This window comes from Gossypium hirsutum, chromosome A11 (assembly GCF_007990345.1).
Source record: "Gossypium hirsutum isolate 1008001.06 chromosome A11, Gossypium_hirsutum_v2.1, whole genome shotgun sequence".
Taxonomy (NCBI): domain Eukaryota; kingdom Viridiplantae; phylum Streptophyta; class Magnoliopsida; order Malvales; family Malvaceae; genus Gossypium; species Gossypium hirsutum.
In genome coordinates, this window is record NC_053434.1 from 103,640,018 (window position 1) to 103,648,043 (window position 8,026).

The 8,026-nt window shown below is 36.9% G+C and overlaps 1 non-coding gene across 1 annotated transcript; it reads left to right on the forward strand.

The window, feature by feature from the left end:
- Positions 1-7,165: 7,165 nt before the first annotated feature.
- On the forward strand, positions 7,166-7,272 carry LOC121210164 (small nucleolar RNA R71). Its single transcript, XR_005905292.1, has one exon. It is a non-coding gene; the product is annotated as a small nucleolar RNA R71 (small nucleolar RNA).
- Positions 7,273-8,026: the final 754 nt, after the last annotated feature.

Genomic DNA, 8,026 nt, shown 5'->3' on the forward strand with positions numbered 1-8,026 from the left:
GACCAATGAAGTCGATACCCTAAACGTCAAATATTTCACATGAAAGCTTATATGTTTGAGGCATTTCATCACGTTTGGAGATATTACCTGTCCTTTGGCATTTGTCACAAGAAGTAACATACCTGTTGGCATCTTTGAATAGAGTGGGCCAATAAAAACCTGATTCGAGTATTTTATGTGCGGTCTTATTCCCACTGTAATGTTCTCTAGTTGGTCCTGAGTGGTAATGTTCCAAGATCACGCATCTTCTAATGACTTGGTCTACGCATATACGGAAAAGGAGAGGGTCTTCCTGAAAGTATTTTTTCACATCAGTAAAGAATCACTTCTTTTACTGACGTGTCAACCCTTTTGGGATAATTTTAGCGGCTAAAAAATTTGCAATGTCTATAAACCAAGGTATCTCAGAATTAGATATAGCATAAAATTGTTCTTCAGGGAATGAATCATTTATTTCAACTTCATCTAGCTCATTGGTACTTGAATTTTCAAGCCTGGAAAGATGATCAGCCGCGAGATTTTCAGTTCCTTTCTTATCCCTAATCTACAAGTCAAATTCCTGCAATAACAAAATCCATCGAATGAGTCGAGGTTTTACATCAATCTTAGTTAAAAGGTAGCAAAGAGCAGAATGGTCAGTATGAATGACAACTCTAGACAATATTAGATATGGCCTAAATTTATCAAATGCAAAAACCACAGCTAGCAGCTCTTTCTCCGTGGTGGTGTAGTTTTCTTGTGCGGCTGTCAAAGTTTTGCTAGCGTAATAGACAGGTTGAAAATGCTGATCTCTTCGCTGTCCCAAAACTGCACCTACTGCAAAATCACTCGCATCGCACATTAGTTCGAAAGGTGAATTCCAATCAGGTGCAATTATAATTGGAGCTTTAGCCAATTTATCTTTTAAAGTATTAAATGCTTCTAAACATTCCTGATCGAAATTAAAAGGCACATCTTTTTCCAGTAATTTAGTCAAAGGCTTAGCTATTTTAGAAAAATCTTTAATAAATCTTCTATAAAACCCAAGATGTCCTAAAAAGCTTCTAATAGCCTTAACCGATTTAGGGGAAGGTAGTGTCTCAATGGCTTCAATTTTAGATTTATCAACCTCAATCCCTTTACTAGAAATTTTATGTCCTAACACAATACCTTCTTGAACCATAAAGTGACATTTTTCCTAGTTGAGCACAAGATTTGTTTCCTCGCATCTTATTAAGACTCGTTTTAAATTTTTAAGGCAAAGATGGAAAGAGTTACTGAAAACTGGGAAATCATCCATAAATACCTCCATGATGTTTTCTACGAGTTCGTAAAAAATAGCCATCATGTAACGCTGAAAAGTAGCAGGAGCATTACATAATCCAAAAGGCATTTTACGATAAGCAAATGTACCGTATGGACATGTAAATGTCGTCTTTTCTTGATCTTCAGGAGCTATTGGGATTTGAAAATAGCTAGAGAGTCCGTCTAAGAAGCAGTAGTACATGTGCCCTGATAATCTTTCTAACATTTGGTCAATGAATGGAAGGGGGAAGTGATCTTTTCTCGTGGCATCATTCAGCTTCCTATAGTCAATGCAAACTCTCCAACCTTTGACTGTCCTTGTTGGGATTAATTCATTCTTCTCATTGGCTACAACAGTCATGCCCCCTTTCTTAGGAACAACTTGCACTAGACTTACCCAAGAACTGTCAGAAATAGGATATATAATTCCGGCATTTAGGAGTTTAATTACCTCAACTTTAACAACTTCTTTCATGTTGGGGTTCAGTCGTCTTTGGGCTTGTACACATGGCTTATATTCATCTTCCATTAAAATTTTGTGGGAGCAAAAAGAAGGGCTGATCCCTTTAATGTCAAAAATTTTCCAAGCTATGGCCCTTTTATGCTCCCTTAATACTTGGAGTAATTCCTCTTTCTCCTTGGGTTGCAAGTTGGATGCAATAATTACCGGTAATGTAGAATTATTTTCAAGGAATGCATATTCCAAGTGATTTGGCAATTGTTTAAGTTCTAGTTTGAGAGGTTCTACAATAGAGGGTTTTTGCTTAAGTTCATCGTTTACCTTAATACCCTCATATTCTACTGGTATTGGGGAGGTTTCATTGGAATTTAGTTCGGTTCCTATCTTAGAATCATCATCCACCCCCTATCCTTGGGCAAGACACAGTTCCATCATGTCTGTAACACCTCGAACGCATGGCCGTTACCGGAAATCGAACACGAGGTGTTACCGGCTTACTTCATTTATTTCCCCCTATATTTTTTTTGTTCCAGGCAAGCTGGCTACTGTATTGTGGTCGCTTTAAAAATCATATTTCGAGTTCTGAAACTTGAAATCCAATTCCGTAAATTTTCCCCAAAACTAGACTCATATATATATATGGTGGAATTTTTGTATAATTTTTGGTTGGGCCAATTAGTACAGTTTATTTGTTAAAGTTTCCCCTGTTTCAAGGTTCGACTACACTGACCTCTGTACCTTATGATTTAAATATCTCCCTGTAAAGGGCTTCAATGCCTATGTCGTTTGTCTCTAATGAAACTAGACTCGATAAAAAATCTGTACATATAAGGCACAACCTCTAATTATCTCAATAAAATTTACGGTGAATTTTCTAAGTCATAACAGGGGATCCAGAAATCGCTCTGGTCCAGTTTCACAAGAATTTCAATATCTCCTAACATACAGCTCATATAGACGTTTTCTTTCTTCCATATGAAAATAGACTCATCAAGCTTCGATTTCATAATTTATTCATTATTTAATTCCATTTCTACTATTTTTAGTGATTTTTCAATCTCACATCACTGCTGCTGTCTGCATCTGTTACTAGAGTGAACTATGCCTATTTCATGATTTTCCTTGGTCTAACAAGTGATTCATCATACCTATCACCAATTATGACCATGACCAGCCGTACCAAAGGCTAACCATCACCGAGCATCTCCCTACTATGCTATAGTCATATTATGAGTTTAACACCGAAAATAATCAGCCATGACATATGGCATAGTAAATGAGTAGACCTCAACTATTACTCAACCAAAACCGAAGTGGTCCATTATCAGTCATGACCACATTACCAAAACCAAAATTTCTAAGACTCGTAGCTAAGTATTATAGAACCAAATCCAACCGAACATATATGCCATTTTCGCATGGCTAAAAGTTTACATACCAAAATTCCAACAAACATAATAGCCTATACATGCCGAAACGTTCTCCTAGGCCAACTAAGAAGAAAATACCAAAAGTTGCTAGCCGGTGTGATGACTTCGATGACGGTCCCGAGTATGCAAAAGGTCGAGTCCAAGAAACCTAAAATAGGTGACAAGCAAAAACCGAATGAGTATATAACTCAGTAAGTCATAAGCATTACACTACCATCCATTAATAAAATTTTCACAAGAGGAAACAACGAAATGAGGCTAAGTACTCCATCCATACCGAACTATGCCATAGTTTCTTAGACCTTATGGTTCAATCTCATACCAAGTCCTACATTGACATTTCATACACTATTCAATAGAATAATTGAGGCATTTCCATACATCATTTTATTTTCATTACAATCATACAACTAAACGACCTTTCACCTATTCCGCGATGAACCTTATGTACGTGACTTCAATTATACTCATCACATAGGTTCAAAACTTACCAAGCTCAACTCCAAATATAAACATAGCGCCTATTAGCCATGAACTCAAGGTACTTACCCTTTCCGCTGTCCAAAATCGACTCGGTAAATTCGCACCCTTAATGGAAATAATTTATAGAAAATATATAGTGGGTTCGCACACATAGTGCTTAATAATCAACCGCGCACACTTAGTGCCATGTACTTTAAACTCGCACACTTAGCGCCATGCATTTCAAGCTCGCACACTCAGTGCCATGCATTTCAAGCTCGCACACTCAGTGCCATGCATTTCAAGCTCGCACACTCAGTGCCATGCATTTCAAGCTCGCACACTCAGTGCCATGCATTTCAAGCTCGCACACTCAGTGCCATGCATTTCAAGCTCGCACACTCAGTGCCAATCTCTCAACCGTGAACACTTATTGCCCGCACACTTAGTGCTGAAAACCAGCCACTCTATACACTTCACTCCCTTTTTTTTACATTCGACAATTTCATCTCTACATACATATACATTTCTATACATTTCACCTCATTAAACACAATTGCATAGGTATTACGATCATTTAAATCAATACCAAATATATGCTTAATGACTTACCTTGTGTTGGGTAAGACGGTTCCAACTCGGCTACTCGATGATCTTTTCTTTGCCTTTACTTGATTCTCCTCCTTTAACTCCTTGAGCTTAATCAATAAATCAACTAGTTTAACCATCTTGCTAAACATTCATAATTCAATTACACATGCATATGTATGTTTGTATATTCGGCAACCATCCTCACTAATTACCCATTTAGTCGATTATACACATAATTAAAGGTAACATCATGAATGGGCATACTTATGTATATATATATATGTATATATACTTCCGAATGGGCATCACAATTAGATTTAACACCACCTTCATACTCAATTAGATGGCCGAATGTATGTATATATGTACAATGTCAACTATAACATCATTTAAACACCTAATTTCATCTCATGAACACTTGATCGAATTTTCCTAATCTAGCATATTTTCACATCTATTTGTAACATCATGTAAATCCACATATAACTACATTTCTTAAGTTCTACATCTTAATGCCCATTATAGCCACTCCCATAGTCTAAATCTAACAATCGGCAACACCCACCTTTCCACTATGTTAGCCGAATACTCATTCTCTTCTTAGTCCTAAATTCGGCACCTCCAACAAAATAGCTTAACAATTTCAACTTTCATGCTAACATAACAAGCAACTTAACACATCCATATAACTAGCATGCTAATAGCATCAAGGTATCAACTAAAATTTTTAAGCTCCTTAGCCGAATCCTAACTCTCTAACAACCCCAAATCCAACCATGAGATAGATAGAATTTAGACTCATCACCCAAAGGTTGTATATACTTCCAAAAATAACCTTGAACATACCTTAATCTAGAGGACCACCTTGGCCGAATCTTCCTTCTTCCTCTTCCTCTAGTTACGGCAATTGCAAAAGAAAGAAAACATGAACACTCCTTCTTCCCTCCTCATTTTGTTCATCTTTTACTTTTTTAATTCCTTTCTTTTATTTATTTTAATTGTTAACTAATAAATAATTGCATTGAAATTCAACCTAAGGGATGGGCATCATGGCATGGCCGGCCACTACTTGGGTTTTTTTGGCAATTTGACATGCAAACCCAAGACCCCTCACTTTGTTATTATTTGGTCCTTACACATTCCCCTATCATATTTTCTTAAGTTCTCAACTAAGTCAATCACACGAAATTCACATTCATAAGTCTAAATTAAATCATCAAATTCTCACACATGCACTAATACACATAGAGGACATGCAACTAAATTTTAAATAAATTCTTGGGACTCGGTCTTATGGCCCCGAAACTACATTCCAACTAGGGTCTAATTTAGACTGTCACAATGTCCTTATGTACGATTTCCTGAAAAGAATCTTGAGTAGCATGATCAATAGAGTCAATAAAATAACATGAGTCATCCTGTTCCCTAGAAAATCTCATGGCATCATAAATTTTAAAAATAATCTTTTCGTCACCTACTCTAAGTACCAATTTACCATCACCTACATCAATAATAGCCCTAGTAGTGCTAAAAATGGATGACCTAAGATTAAAGGCACTTCAACATCCTAATCCATGTCAAGCACAATGAAATCAACAGGGAATATAAATTTATCTACTTTTACAAGTACGTCCTCTATAATTCCCTTAGGATATTTAACAGATCTATCAACTAATTGAATACTCATCCTAGTGGGTTTAGGTTCCCCAAGACCAAGTTTTTTAAACATTTTATATGGCATCAAATTAATACTAGCGCCTAAACCAGCTAGTGCCTTATCAACATTCAAACTACCAATTAATCAGGGAATAGTAAAACTTCCTGGATCTTTCAGTTTGGTTGGCAGTTTGTTTTAGAGTATGGCTGAACACTCTTCATTAAGTTCCACTGTAGAGAGGTCTTCAAACTTCCTTTTGTTTGTTAGAAGCTCCTTTAAAAATTTTGCATATGTAGGCATCTGCGATATAGCTTCAACAAAAGGTAAGTTAATATGAAGTTGTTTAAAAAGTTCAAGAAATTTACTGAATTGTGCATCCATGCGGTCTTTCTTCAACTTTGCTGGATATGGGATTGGTGGTCTATATTCCTTCGGCATTGGATTGTCATTGTTTTCGGGTTTTACCTCCTCTCCTTTGTTTCTGTCAACTTCTTGTGGTGGCTTCTTTTCAGATTCAACTAACACTTTCCCACTCCTTAGTGTAACTGCTTTTACATGCTCTTTTGGATTGGGCTCGGTGTTACTAGGTAGACTTCCCGGTGGTCTTTCTGAAATCATCTTAGCCAGCTACCCAATTGATTCTCGAGTCCTTGGATCAACGCTTATTGATTTTTAAGTGCAGTTTTAGTGTTTTGAAAACGGGTTTCTACTACTGAAATAAATTTTGACATCATCTCCTCAAGGTTTAGCTTTTTCTCTTACTAGTGAGGTTGTTGTTGGAAGCCTGGAGGGGCTGGTAGTCTTTGATTCCCTTGGCCTCCCTATGAGAAATTTGGGTGGTTCCTCCATCCTGCATTGTAAGTGTTACTATAAGGATTATTTTGAGGTCGATGATTATTATCCATATAATTTAATTGCTCATTTTCCATGTTGTGGCCATAAGGTGGGTATTCTGAATTACTCATTCCTCCTTCACTTGCATTGCATTGCATTACTGGGTGAATATGTGAAGAACCAAGTAAAACATCAATTTTTCTATTCAAAAGTTCTACCTGATTAGAGAGCATAGTGACCGAATCGACGTTAAAAGCGCTGACTGCTTTCGTTGGCTTTGTCCTCATGACTTGCCACTGATAATTATTCAGTGACATCTCTTCAATAAATTCGTAAGCCTCTTGAAGTGTTTTATTATTCAAAGTTCCACCGGCGGCTTTGTCGATAAGTTGCCTTGTTGAGGGGTTCACACTGTTTTAAAACGTTTGAACCTGTAGCCATAGAGGTAACACATGGTGAGGGCACCTTCTCAATATATCCTTGTATCTCTCCTATGCATCATAGAGTGTTTCTAGATCCATCTGCACAAAAGAAGAGATATCATTCCTCAAGTTAGCCATTTCAGTCGACAAAAAATATTTAAGTAAATATTTTTCAGTCATTTGTTCCCAAGTTGTGATTGACCCTCGTGGTAACGAGTTCAACCACTGTTTAGCTTTGTTCCTCAACGAAAAGGGAAACAACCGAAGGCGAACGGCATCATCAAAAATGCTGTTGATCTTAAATGTGTCACAAAACTCTAGGAAATTCACCAAATGAGCGTTTGGATCCTCATCTTGCAAACCATCAAACTGAACAAACTATTGTATCATTTGAATCGTGTTAGGTTTCAATTCAAAGTTACTTGCAGCAACAACAAGTCTAACTATACTTGATTCAGTTCCTATTAAAGTAGGTTTAGCATAATCATACATTACGTGAAGCAGGATTCTAATTTACTGGATTAGCAGCAATTGCAAGAGGTAGTGGGTTTTCCTGATTTTTAGCCATCTCCTCGGTTGTGGTGGAAACATCATCCTCTTGCCCTTCCTCTATGTATCTTAGGCTTCACCTTATTTCTCTTATGCTTCTACGACCTGTGCGATCGATCTCACTATCAAAAAGTAATGGTCCCGACGGGTTTCTTCTAGTCATACACTATAAAAACCAGCCAGAAGGAAAAAGAAAATTTAGTAAAATTAACTAAACTGAAATAAAATTTAAATTGCAATAAAATAAATGGCTAAAGTAATAAAAATTAAGCGTTCCTAATATTTTAGATCCCCAGCAACGGCGTCAAAAACTCGATGTGCGTGATAGGTTTTATAT